At 41.5% G+C, this 14,103-nt stretch overlaps 1 protein-coding gene across 6 annotated transcripts in view; it reads right to left on the minus strand.

The window, feature by feature from the left end:
* Positions 1-14,103, minus strand: part of Cep57l1 (centrosomal protein 57 like 1) — a 69,281-nt gene that overhangs the window by 54,785 nt on the left and 393 nt on the right. The window contains exon 1 of one of the 6 annotated variants that reach the window (XM_052751521.1): positions 2,933-3,021. The exons of the other annotated variants lie outside the window; for them this stretch is intronic. The gene's annotated coding sequence lies outside the window, so the exon portion shown is untranslated. Of the gene's footprint in view, positions 1-2,932; positions 3,022-14,103 lie in introns of those variants that run through there. 6 annotated transcript variants of the gene reach the window in all.

Raw genomic sequence — 14,103 nt, forward strand, 5'->3', positions numbered from 1 at the left:
GGAAGAACGTAAGAACCAGAGGCAATGGATGACTGCAAGGAAGTGGTGTCTTTTGAACACAGCAGGGCAGCTACGTATGTGAATTCACAGTGGTTGTAACAGCATGCACAAGGCTTGTGTAAGCCCAAAACATAACAAACTCAACATGGAGACCGGAGTTGGGCATAAAAGCCCACACCTAACTGTGGAGCTGTTGGCAACTGTAAACTTCTAGGGGGGAGAGAGTCAGTTTTCTCTAAGGGCCCCTGGTAGGCAGCTCACACTACAGTGGAAGATCACACATCCAAGAGCATATGGGCAGCACAAATTAGTCGTAACAGCTTTAAAAAATGAAAAAGAAAGCCCGGCCTGGTGGGGCACACCTTTAATCTCAGCACCAGGGAGGCAGAGGCGAGTGAATCTCTGTGAGTTCAAGGCCAGCCCAGTCTACATAGTGAGTTCTAGAACAGCCAGGGCTATATAGAGAGACCCTGCCTAAAAAACAAGTAAGCAAGTTAGGAAATAAGTAAGTAGGCAAATAAATTAATAAATAAAGGAGGTCACAAAGTTGAGTGGGTAGGGAAAGAAAAGTGGATCTGGGAAGAGCTGGGGAGTGATAAATATGATCCAAACACATTTTATGAAACTCTCAGCGAACTCATAAAAAGTATATGAAACATTCAAAAGTTTATATTTTGTATACTAAAACACAAAATATAAAAAAATCACCAACTAGCACTTGAAAGGCATAATCATTTACAACGTGTCTACACATCACCTTTGGCTTAAAATCTTAAAATATAGTTACTATTATCAGAATAAATTTTTTACACATAACGAAACATGAAATAACTAGTTGATTTGGTTATCTCAGGCCTGCAGGCCTTATATATAGTATCCTTTCTGACAGTTCACTGCTGGTGGTAGTTTGAATACGAAGAGCCTCCATGGGCTCATATATCTGAATACTTAAGTCACCAGGGAGGAACTCTCTTACAGGATTAGAGGATCAGGAGGTGTGGTCGTGTTGGAGGAGTGTGTCACTGGAGGTGGGCTCTGAGGCCTCTCTTAGCCTGCACACGAGGAGGTAGCTCTCGGCACCCTGGGCACCATCCCACTCCCTGCCATGGCCGCACTGGATAAGCCTCTGAAACTGTAAGCAGCCCCCAATGAAATGCTTTCCTTTCTAAGAGTTGCCTTGGCTGAGGTGTCTCTTCACAGCAGTAGATCAGTGACTAAGACAACCGATTTCCATAAACCAGGGAGAACTCAATATCCTCTATCTGTGACTCTGGATTACAGAACAAAACAAAAAACATTACCAAGGGGGCTGAGGAGATGGCTCCAAGGTTTAGAGCATTTGTTGCTCTTGCAGAGGATTTGGGTTGGATTCTCAGCACCTACATGGTGGCTGATAACCATCCATAGCTCTAATTTCAAGGGGATCCAGTGCCCTCTTCTGACCTCTGAGAACGCCAGTTACGAATGTGATACACATTCACACATTCAGGCCAAACATTCATACACCTAAAATAAATAAATAAATCTAAAAAAAGAAAAAGAATCACCAATGTTTTTTCTTAAAATGTTATATTTTATACTAACGTATTTTCTTAAAATATTTTTTCTATTTAAGGCAAAATTTGATAAGTTTATATTCCCTAAGTAGCAGTAGGTGGGTCAGCTGATACAGCTGCTCACAGCACACATATGCCAGGTTAGCTTAACATTTCCCATTCTATAAGTACACGAACATAGGAACGTTTACAGTAAGGCACAATTCAACTTGTAGATTTTCCAAAGAAAACAAACATAACTCCTAGAATTACTTTTCCTACAAACAGACCTACTGCAGAGATCACAACTGAGAAAAACATAAAACACTTTTAAAATGACGCTCTGGAGGAAATTCCACTCTCTGCACTAAAGAAAAAGGCACACACATATACACACATAACTATTTCCTTCCCTCCCCCCATCCAATAGTGCCCCTTCTACTTCCTGTAACGAAATTCACAACAGATGGTTATTGAAGTTACTGATTTATAACTTTTCTGAAGCTGAGTGTCACGAAGTTATCGGTATTTTGTTGCATATATTAGTTACAGTTTATCTCACTTAATGTAGTACCTTAATCATAGCATCATTTTAGCAATGGCTGCACACATTTACTCCTCTCCACGGTTCTATAAAAGCAAGAAATACATCTTACTCATTAACCAACTACTTACTGTACTTCTTAGTAGTTGTTCAATAAGTTTTATTTATTTGCTTGTCTGTTTATTTTGAGGCAGGGTCTCACTATGTAGCCTTGGCTGGCCTGGAAATCACTACGTAGACCAGGCTAGACTCAAATTCACATAGAGCCATCCACCTCTGCCTCCTGAGTACAGGAATTAAAGGTGTTTGCCATTATGCTTGGTGCATTCGTTATTTTTAATTCAATTAATATAGTAAAAATATATAAAACAAAACATACTTAAGTCTTCTACTTTCCAAACATTGACTACTACACTGTATCTCATATTTAACACCTCTGAAATTAAGATTTACCTTAAATTATACTTGGCAGCATTTCCTCCCTTATCTTGTAAACTACAAAATAGTTCTGTGATTACAATCTCTGACTTCTTATATTTAATGAATAAAATCTTTGCAAAAACATTAAATCAAGACCACTTTTCTGGGGGCTAGGGAGATACCTCAGCAGTTAGGAGCACTCACTGCTCTTGCAGAGGGCTCCGTACCCACATGAATGTTGGCTCACCGCCATCTGTAACTCCAGCTTCAAGGGATCAACGCCCTTTTGGCCTTCATGGTTTCCAGGCATACACATGGTGTACATACATGTAGTCAGTAAAACACTCATACATATAAAATTTTAAAGTGAACATTTTTCTGGGCCAGTGAGATGGCTCAGTGAGCAAAGGCACCTGCCACCAACCCTGCGTACCTGAGTTCAATCCCTGAGGCCCACATGGTGGAAGGAGAGAATGGACTCCTGAAAGCTCTCCTCTGACCTCCACAGATGCTCTCTGGCGCCCACACACCTCCTCACAAGTGTGCACACACAAAAGAAATGAAAATGCAATAAATTTTAAACAACATTTTTTCAATGCCATTAGAGAAATGGGCAAATATACAAAGTAATGAACATTGCATCTAAGTAACTTGTTACAGATTAATAGAAAATGAGCAAGCAAGGAGCATTTTTTTTTTCTCAGTCAACTCTTTTGTTGGCAGGCTGCAAATTATGGTTACAAAGAAAGAATCAATCATTCATTATCTATCTTTAAAGTTAATCTTGTAAGGAGTTTTGAAGGAGCCACAAACCTAAAATTTTTTACATAAAAAACAGTCAGTCAGCTGAACTTTCAATCTTCAGAGTACAAACCCATTCATCAATAGTTTCTTATATCTGTAAATTGAGGTCAGAAATTCCTTTAATAAGACAATCTACAAATTTAAAAAATTAAAATGAGCCAAGCCTGAGTACATGGCTTGGCTCCAGTCCTCTGGAGTTGAGGCAGGAAGACCATGAGTTCAAGGCCAGCCTGAACTACATATTGAGACTATTAAGAGAGAGAGACAGAGAGACACAGAAACACAGACAAAGACAGAGAGAAAGAGAGAGAGAGAACTATAATAGAGGGAAAATTACACTGCTAAACCCATATTAAAATTATTAAACCTTTTATATAGCAGAACCACCACTGACAGATAAAAAGTACTGAACAGAGATTAGAGGAAAACATGAATAATAAAAAAAAAAAGATAAACAGAAGCAGCTCAACTTACCAGGAACGTGCAAGTTAAGACAGCAATAAGTGGTTCCCAACTATGTGGGAGGCCGAGGCAGGAGAACTGGTGGAGCTTAGGAATTCAGGGGTCAATCTAATTATTATTAACATTAAGAGTAACATTCAGAAGAGCATTGCTCACTAATTAGACTGGCAGGACGTCTCAGAAAGAAGACTGCCTACGTTAAGCTCTGGGAAGGCATGGGGAGATAGACATTCCATGAACGGCCAACTCTACACTCTGGAAAGGTGCAGGGAGATGGACATCCCTAGGAACTGCTAGGTAAAGTCGGCAGGAATCAAGTTTATAAACTCTGTCAGAAATTGTGTGTATGTCAAGTAGTATAAGATTTTGGAGAGTAATTTGAAAATTGTGATAGGATGGTATGTATGCCATCTGATTCCGCAATCCCAGTTTTCAGTATTTATGCATGAACTCTACAGCAAGGAGCTATCCTCACAAGAGATCTGAATAATGACAGCCATTGCAGCTCTGCTTGCAACTAAAATACATATAAAATACATGCATGCATACATACATACATACATACTGATCAGAACTTGGAAAGTAAATTGTTTTTTATTCATACAGTGAAACATTATACAGCATCTAAAATGAAAACCAATAGGTCCACAATAACAACACAGACAAACTCTGGAGCCCTTGCCGAGTGGAGAGAAAAGCAAGTTAGAAACGATGGTTATCCTAAGATATCATCTGTGTGAAATTGCTAGAAAAGAACAACATCTGCAATGCCAAGAACATGCAGACACTGCATGTAATGCTCCCTTTTCACTGGGAAGATAACACAAAATCCAGAGAGCCAACACACTAACACTGTTCACTGCAGATGGTAGAGTTCATATGGTTATTGGTACTTTTGAAGCTTTGTTTGGACATTTATTTGTGTAGTCATTCATGAGACTAGTTCTGGCTATATAATCCAGGCTTGGTTCAAATCCACATCTTCTTGCTTTAGCTTCCTGAGTGCTGAGATTACAGGCAAGTAGGACCATGCCCAGTATTTCACATTTTTTAATCGTATAAAATTCAATCTTACCTCTCTCTATATGGGTAAACATGTAGGTAAGAAAAACAATTAAAAAAAAAACATAAGAATAAAGCCAGCAGTAAGACAGATTTTTAGATTGGGTATTTATGCTATAGTCAATAAATACATCTTTCCAGAAAGGCAAAGTAAAGACAGATTTAACAATTTTTGTTTTCAAAAATTCTATCCATTAACATATGCCAGAAACAGGAAATTTAGACACACATTCAAAGACACTAATTTGGAAAAACCAAAGACACACACACACACACACACACACACACACACACACACACACAGAACGAAGCAAACAGTACGATTGTGAGCGTGGTTTATTAATTTATCCCTCTGGGTGGCAATAACGTGAAGAGGGGATGGTGTTGAGGCTAGTGCCTATGATGGCGCCATGAGAGGAGCATTTTGAATGATTCTGAAATCTTTGAAACCGATACTGCTAAGGAATTAAAATAAGCTTTGATAAAACCGTAACATCTAAAATTTCAAACTCTAAGAGCAAAGTTTTACAATTTATTTTCACAACACGGGCACACACACGTACGCATGAACACACAACTTGGCTGACATTGACAGGGCAGTTTTCAGTACATCAAGATGAAAAACCAAGGAAACATTTTGAGGCAAAGGTGTCTGTTACTCAGGCAACGTGGGAAGCTACGTGTAGATTCTTGCAAACTTCCATGACAAAGCAGGGGAGGAGAAAACATCGCAGCCTGGAGTAAGATGGCTGGAAACGCATGTTCCTCACTGAACCAAGTGCCCCACTGACCCTGACTGACAGCACACAACCACCCTCCAGCTAGCGACAGATGACAGAAGGGAGCCCTGACAGAACTGTGAGTCATGTCCCCAGTGTTCCGGATAAACTCCAGACTGACCTCAAGCTTCTCTGCCAAGAACGACACTTAATACAGTTGTAAGGGGTTGGTAAACTGGGTTTTACTTTGCTTTTTGTTTTTAGTTTTATTATTTGGTGACCTAAATAATAATTTCAGAGCCAGCAGAAATTTTAATAAATACATCCGAGTGCAAAAACTTTATTTCCTCAAAAAGTTAGCTCAAGGTGGATCACAGACCTTCACGTAAAACACTAAAACTTGTAGAAGGTAACAGAACATCTAGTTGACCTTGAGTATGACGATAACATTTTAGATACAACACTAAGAGTACAATGTATGAAAGACAAGATTCTTAAGCTGAATTTCATTAAAATTTAAAACCTTTTACAAAGGGCAGCCTTAGAAATATGAAAGACAGGCCAGACATAGAGAAAATGTTTGCAAGAACAGGTTCCCACTACACAAGAGCTCTTTAGACAACACAGAGCCCAACCAAAGGAAGCAAAGGTCTCGGACACCCCACCAAGGAAGACAGGCAGGTGGAAGCCAGCACAGTATCGTCCCAGTGCCATCATTGGCTAACCTAAGATAACCGGCCTGCAGGGATGTGGAGCAACGGACTCTCACTTGCTGCGGGTGGGCAGGCAGGAGTATAAAGATACAGCCGCTGGGCGGCAGCTTGAGGTTCTTCAAGCTAAACAGGGTCACTGTGTGAACCAGCCATGAGCTGAAAACTTAGGTCCGCAAAAGTTCTCCAACTGAACACTTTACAACACTTTTTTCTTTACTAATTACCATGCATTTTTAAAGAAATGAGCTCCTAAGCCAAGAGAAGACAATGTCAGATGAATCTCCAAACAAGCCAGTTTTGTCCAGCATCTGGAGGCCCCATCTGCTGCTACCCTCAGGAGGTGACACCTGAAGGATGTGGTGCTGAGCAAGGCTGCTCTTGTTTCTTTGCCAAGTCCCTTTGTATCACTTTCAGTTCTGTCACGCTCAGTACTGCAGTGTTTTACCTGCTTCATCAATCACAAATACACGCTAGTTAATTTCTCTAAATTTGTTGAAAAAAATCACTATACAGTTAATCCTTACACAACACCGGGGTGAGGGGCACCAAACCCCATGTCATGTAACTTTCATCTCCCCCAAAACATACTACCAGCTGTTGACCAGAAGCTCAATGGCATAAACAGGCAATTTCTCACGTAACACTTTCTTTGTTGGCTATGTGTATTATACAATATAGAAAACAAGCTAGAAACACAAGGGACCACTTCTTAAATTTTAAATTTTGAACAATTTCATACATGCACATAATGTATTGTAAACATATTTTCCCCTCCCTCTCCTACTTTTGTGTCTCATAGATCAAGAAGTCACTTTTCACTGTGAAATAGGATTTACTAGAGCAAATCATTACTGTCAGAAAGTATACTGATTGCAGGGCCTCCAACTCCTGGGCTCAAGAGATCCCTGGGACTACACATGTGCTGGATGGGCTTGGCCTCCCAAAACAGTCCAGCTCACCACAACAGCAACAGGAGTTGGCTATGAAACTATGCCAATGCCACAGTATTACCAGTTTGTCTGATACACTTAAGATTTTTTTTCACATAGCCCAGGCTGACCTCCACCTAGCCAGATCAAAGCCAGCCTGAACTAAATACCTGTCTCAAAACGAAAAAAAGAAAGAGGGCCAGGGATAGTATTATTCAGCAGTAGAGTGCTTACACAGGATGCTGAGGCCCTAGGTTCAACCCCCAGTACCACAAAACCAAAGAAAAAAATCCAAGCCAAACCACGATATGGGCCAGAGCTGAATAGCAGCATGCATAAGGTCATGGGTTCAAAGCCTGGTACCACATCCATCCATGCCCACATACACATATATAAGCATACATATGTACGTAACCACAAATACATACATCAAACGCATACACACAGACAAACAGACACAAAAATGTCAGTAACAACCCAAAGTATGTTGTTCTGCCAGACTTTATGGTATATTCAGGATGAGGCTGGAGGATCTCAAATAAGGCCAAGATATACATCAAGCCCTGTCTTAAGCAAACACACATAAAAAACTTGTGATTCACGAGCCAACTGTATAGTGAACCAGTGTGTGTATGTATGCAAAATCTGATCACAGAAACTAGACTGCAATAGGAATGTGTTTGAACAAAGGGCTCTGTTGCGAGATATGTGATTACACTGTGTAAAGACAGTCACTGTGACAGGTTTAATAAAAAGCTAAATGGCCAATAATGAGGCAGGAGATATAGAGATAGTTCTAGAAGAAGAAAGGTGGAGTCGCATATGGAAGAATGTAGATTTAAAAATATGGGTTAATTTAAGTCATAAGAGCTAGTTAGAAACAAGCCTAAGCTAAGGCTGAGCTTTCATAATTAATAATAAGTCTCCGTGTCATTACTGGGGAACCGACAGTTCTGATGAGAAAGTTCAACTACAGGGCTCTTCCATGAAAGAGGAGTGGAAACTGAGAAGCAGCAACTCAAAAGGCCAGAGCAGCCAAAGCTCTACGGTGGAGGATTCTCACAGCTGAACAGTGTTAAGTGACCATATTATAAACCGCATTTCAGTTGATTTTAAGCTCCAAGGCAACATGATAGGTTCTTGTGTAAATTTCCTACAGGAAGGAAAAAACCTAGCAGGAAAACCAATATGCTATTTACCAGGCAGGCATTTCAAAGTATGTTAGTAAATTATCATCCCAATAAATTCATCAGTCATGTATTAATGCATGTATATGTGTGTGTGTGCACCTTACAATTCTTGTATATTGGCCAAAACAAGAGTTAGGAGCCCTGTTTTCTTTTGTTGTTGTTGTTGTTGTTGTTTTTAACAATGAATTTCATTGATTTAATTCAATTTCATCAATGAATTTTATAATGAATGTCCATGTTTGAGGAATCTTGAAGATCAGATTTTTCCTGACTAGTGTACAATTCCATTAAAGTAGCCACATCTTTTCACACTTTCATATATAGTATCCCGTGCTGCTCTGAGAGGTTGGTCTGGAAATCTAGCTTCAAGCAGCCCTTCAGCCCAAGCCTTGCACTTGGTAGGGACCACAACTGAGCCCAGTGTGAGCTTCTAACCAGTCTTTTTCTTTTTTTTTTTTTTTTTTTTTTTTTTTTTTTGCTTCTAACCATTCTTAAGGCTTGTTTCCTTTTGTAGTGCTGGAGACTGAACTCGGACATGCGAACGTGCTAAGTGACCACTGAGTTACGCTCCCACCCTATCTTCCAACTGAAAAAGGCATGCAGAGCCATATTTTTAAAAACTAAAAAACCCCTATTTCATCAGCTGAGCACCACGTTTCTTAGCAATAAGTTTCACTCTCCTTTGGGACAGGGTCTCCTGTAGCCCAGGATGGCACTGTACTTAATACTTAACAGTATTAAGTGACCAAATTATATGCCACATTTCTCTTGCTGATTCTAAGTTCCAATGCATGATGGTTTCTCATGTAAATTTCCTACAGGAAGAAAAAAAACTAGCAGGAAAACCAATATGCTATGTACTTGGTAGGTATTTCAAAGTATGTTAATAAATTATCAAGTTTTGCATGGAGTGCAAAATGACCTGAAACTCCTATTCCAGTCCCCAAGCTGAGCTTACAGGTGTGTATAACACCGGCTAGTTTTGCCCTTTTCAGAACTGCTTTCTCAGAGGAAGGATGGATTTCTGCACCCAGTTCCCATGTGTCTCCCTACAGTCTGATCTCATGCCAGTTCCTTTACCTCTGTGCCTCGGTGTCCTCATTTCAGTTAGGACTTCTTTTTTTTTTTTTAAGTGGAGTGGGTACAGAATCACATGGAAACTTCCTGAGAGTTGTGTGTGTGTGTGTGTGTGTGTGTGTGTGTGTGTGATTTATTAGAGTGGCTTACAGGCTGTGGTCCAGCTAGTCCAACAAATGGCCGTCTCTCAATGGAAAGTCTGAGAATCCAATAGTTGCTCAGTCCACGAGGATGGATGTCTCAGGTGGTCTTCAGTGTGCATCGTCGGGATTCCAAATAAGCAGGCTGCAATGCCAGTGAAGGAATGCCTCCACAGAAGGGTAGATGAACTTGCCAGTGAGAATGGGGGCAAGCAGGTGAAAAATAGAAGTGTCTTTCTTCTTCCTCGTCCTTTATGTAGGCTGCTATAAGAAGGTGTGGCCCAGATTTAGGGTGTTTTCCGACATCAAATAATCCAGTTAACTAAAAATCCCTCACAGGTGTGCCCAGTTGCTGGGTTTTCAGTTCATTCCAGATGTAGTCAAGTTGACAACCAAGAATGGCCATCACAGAGCCTTTGCTCTTCTTAAAGGAACACTGCGCACCAGTAAGACACGCCACTAACACTTGGGCTAGGTTTTACTGTATTTTAGAGCATTGCCCAGAGACTCTGGAGCTTGTTATTTTAATTAAAATCATCCTCAAAAGAACTGTTTCCTGGGGTTAAAAGGCTGGGTAGGCCAGCTGTTGCCGCGTCAGGCCAGTGGCTGGATGGTATTTTAAAATGGCATCACAGTGCTGCACAACTCGGCACACTTTGGTTAATGAGCAAAGACAGAGTAGACAAGGGTGAAAATGTGCAAGAAGCCGTAAGCGGATGGAGCAGCTGAGGAGGAGCAATTCTACTACGAACCCCATCGGAAAGAGGTTGTCAGCAAAGAGAGGAATGGGCGAAGAAGTGATCTCGGAGATCACTTGGTCTACAAGTGGATGCACTTGGTCTTGTGTTTTTATGAAGTTGGTTCCACTGAATCACAGTGTAAGAATTGTTTGCTCTGCAGATGTCTTAATAAATGTCTCGTAAAAGCATACAGTTTTCTAAAATGCTTTCATTATACTTTGTTCCACCCATCCACTGCCTAGCTTTTTCCATAAACCATATGTAGTACTTTTCAAAGTACCATGAGAGAGTGTTTTCATCCATTGGTACAATGCTTATTCACCTTTCCCTCTCCTCAAACAAGGTCTTGCTAAGTAGCTCAAGCTGGTCTTGAACTCCCGATGCTCCTGTATCAGCTTCTAGAGTGCTGGGATAACAAATGGGTGAGCGCACACAACAAACCTCAAGCATCTGTTGAGTCTGTGTTGGGAACCAGGCAATGCACTGAGCTTTACCAGGCCGAGCAGAACCAGACACGACTGCTGCTCTCAGGTGTTTGGCCTTTACCTGGCCAGCTGCCAATCAAATTAAAAAACCTAATTGGAAACTGCATTTGCAACACATCAGCCAATAAAGATAGGTGCTGCAAGAGGAATAATTTTATGTGTTTGTTTCTCTAATTAGGGGCATGTCTTTGAGCAAGGACTAGCCGAGCTAAGATCTTCAAAGGAAGATGAGTCAAGACATGAGGCAGTCCGGACAAAGAAAACAATGACAGAGATGCTGTGTCTCTTATCAGTACAGCCAATGACCTCCTCAAACAACAAAGTTACAATGTAAAAGCCTTACATTGTTTTTGCGTTCAACTTTGGAATGGAGCAACCCTTCATTCCATAAAATAAGCTGAGTGTGTCAGTGGGCTGTACAGAGGTAGCTGTGTAGCTAGAGAGGGTAAAACACAGAGTAGAAACGACGAGAGCGCACTGGTCATTTCAAAGCGACTTTCTGTCAAAGGTCGGGCAGAGAGACGGAACCAAAGGAAGTAACTGGTTTACACCAGATTACTTCATGTTATCATGTTATCATTTGAAGGACGAAAGGATGTGGGGATCAAAGCAGAGGGAACAGGACTGTCATGCCAAATGGCTAATTTGGGAAATTCCACTCCTCATTCTCCTGACTTCTCAGGCCAGGTAACAACCTAGTTTCAGTTTGGATATGTGGGACAAAAGCATGGGTGGCCATTTTGATTTTTTCTTTTTTTTTTTTTTCTCCAATCTGGGGTAAGGGGTGAGTCAGCACAATAGTTCAAGCCCAAAGCAATGGCTTCCTATATCCTCTATTTAATAATCTCCACAACAACAAATGTAGTGGTCAATTAGTCCTAATTTCATTGGACCCAGAACATTCGACACAATCATTCCTAACTCTTTCTTCATTTTGTTTCTAGGACAACCATTGAGGGTTTTCCCCTCTAAGCTGGCTGCTCCTTCAGAATCACACGTGCTGGTAACTTCAAAGTTTGAACTGTAGTGAGTGTGCCTCCTTTGTTGAAATCAGCAACCATTATCAAAACGTTATAACGAAACCTCAAACTGTATTTCCAGCCAAGTCTTCCTCATTTCTCTTCCACATCCCAAGGCAAGAGGCCAAGCTACCGACCTCTGCCCTCTCCCATACACAATGTGCACTTTTCCCTGACGGCAAGGGCAGTCCTTCCTTTTGCTTTACTGTTCTGTTTCCTGTGAAACAAGGTCTCAGCATGTCAGCCAGGCTGCCTTCAGACTCCTGCCTTCACTCCCCAGCGAAGGATGACACATGTACACCGCTTAGTGCAGCTTCAGAGGTCTTATTTGCAGTTAGTTCTGGAACCCAGCTCCCCCCACCCAGTCCTTCCACAGCTCCTCTGTCCTCCTCTGCCCTCCGTCTCTCCTTAGTGCTTCGACTGAAGAAAGCCCCACCCAGACGAGGATGATGCTAACTACTGGATGATCTTTAGACCCCACAACAGCTAGTGTCTTCAGTAATTCTTTATTACAGACACTACAAATAGTATCTGTTGTTTCATCAACTACCACAAAGCATATACATTAACTTGCAGAAAAGTATCTGGAAAGGCCTGAAAACAAAAGAAAAATAGAAAAAAACAAAACAAAACAAAACAAAAACACCACCCCAAAAAGGAAAAACATGGCCCCAGAGGGCCAATTGTGACGTTCTGGAGAAGAACAAAAGGTTCTTTTGTTTGTTTGTTTTTTGAGACAGGGTTTCTCTGTGTAGTTTTGGCGCCTGTCCTGGATCTCGCTCTGTAGACCAGGCTGGCCTTGAACTCGCAGAGATCCGCCTGGCTCTGCCTCCCGAGTGCTGGGATTAAAGGCCTGCGCCACCACTGGTGGGTGAACAAAAGGTTCTTACAGGAGCTAATATGAAGGTGGTTCAGAAATTAAGTCCATAGAAAACTCAGCCCTCCGATGCACTCTTCCTGCCCACTGTCTGTGTCCTCCCCTTCGTACAAAGCCCTTTGTACCTTAAGGCCCCTCAAACTCTGAGGCTAACAGGTCCCTCTGTCCTCTCAATACCACACGCCTTTAAATATGGGTGATCCCACCCTGCAAGCTCATCTCACAACAGTCCAGAGACGGCAGGCAACCAGCTTGTATGATCCAGCAACCATCCTCCTCAGACAGGAAAAGGAACCTTTTCCCACCACCAAGCACTCTTCATTCCTTCCCAGCTGGCTGCCATCATTTCACATGCGATGTATTCGACATCACTATTTACTGTTGCTTCTTAGAATACACGCTCCGTGACAGCAGGGGACACTGTGCTCAGTGACATCCTATTGCACAGAAGACACTCGACAGACACCAGCTGGCTGAAGCCTCAGTGCTGGTCTTCTGGTCTTTGTCTTCCTTGGGATGAAGACTCCCAAGACGGGGCTGAATGTTCCTCTAGCCACCACAATATTAAATAGTATTACAACTGTATATTTACACATTAGTTCTCTAACAAGATGAGGGTGTATCTTTTTTTTTTTTTTTTTTTACTGTTGACATATTCAAGGCCCGGTTAGTTTTTATTATGTTTTTTTGATTTATGTATGACTGTACAGTTTGTATGTATGCATGCCTGTGCACCTCGTGTATGACTGGTGTCTGCCGAGGTCAGAAGGCATCAGGTCCTCTGGAGTTGGAGTTATGGATGGTTGTGAGATGCCCAGTGAGGGCTGAGAATCGAACCCAGGTCCTCTGTAAGAACAAGTGTTAACTGTTGAGCCATCTCTCTAGTCCCTGGTTAATATTTTATGACTAAATTTACTCTGCAAAGCAAAGGATAAAAATCTAATTCGATTACCAGATTAATAAAAAAAAAACCTTCCAAACGTGCGTTTTCTCAAGGATAATGACTTCAAAACATCTTTGGAGAAACAACTGAATCATTTGAAGATAATAAATTTGGGAGGTGTTTATAGGCTTCTTTTCATACAGAACTTTTCAAAGCTTGTTAGATTCAAACCTAAGAATGCTGGAAGTTCTTTTCAGTCTCACACGAAACGGATTGCTGAGCTCTCCTTCGGATTCTATTTGACCGAGGAAACAGAGCACAAAACAGATCTGTATAGAGCAAAGGTGCCTTGCATCTCACGGGGATTCCTAATCCACCCAGCACTGATTCACATAGCAAAGGTGCCTTGCACCTCACGGGGATTCCTAATCCACCCAGCACTGATTCACATGACAGAGGCCAGAGGGAGCAGCAGCGTGGAGCCTTTCCCAGTTTTGCCTGGCT

This window comes from Peromyscus californicus, unplaced genomic scaffold (assembly GCF_007827085.1).
Source record: "Peromyscus californicus insignis strain IS unplaced genomic scaffold, ASM782708v3 Scaffold_22__1_contigs__length_63687245, whole genome shotgun sequence".
Classification (NCBI taxonomy): Eukaryota; Metazoa; Chordata; class Mammalia; order Rodentia; family Cricetidae; genus Peromyscus; species Peromyscus californicus.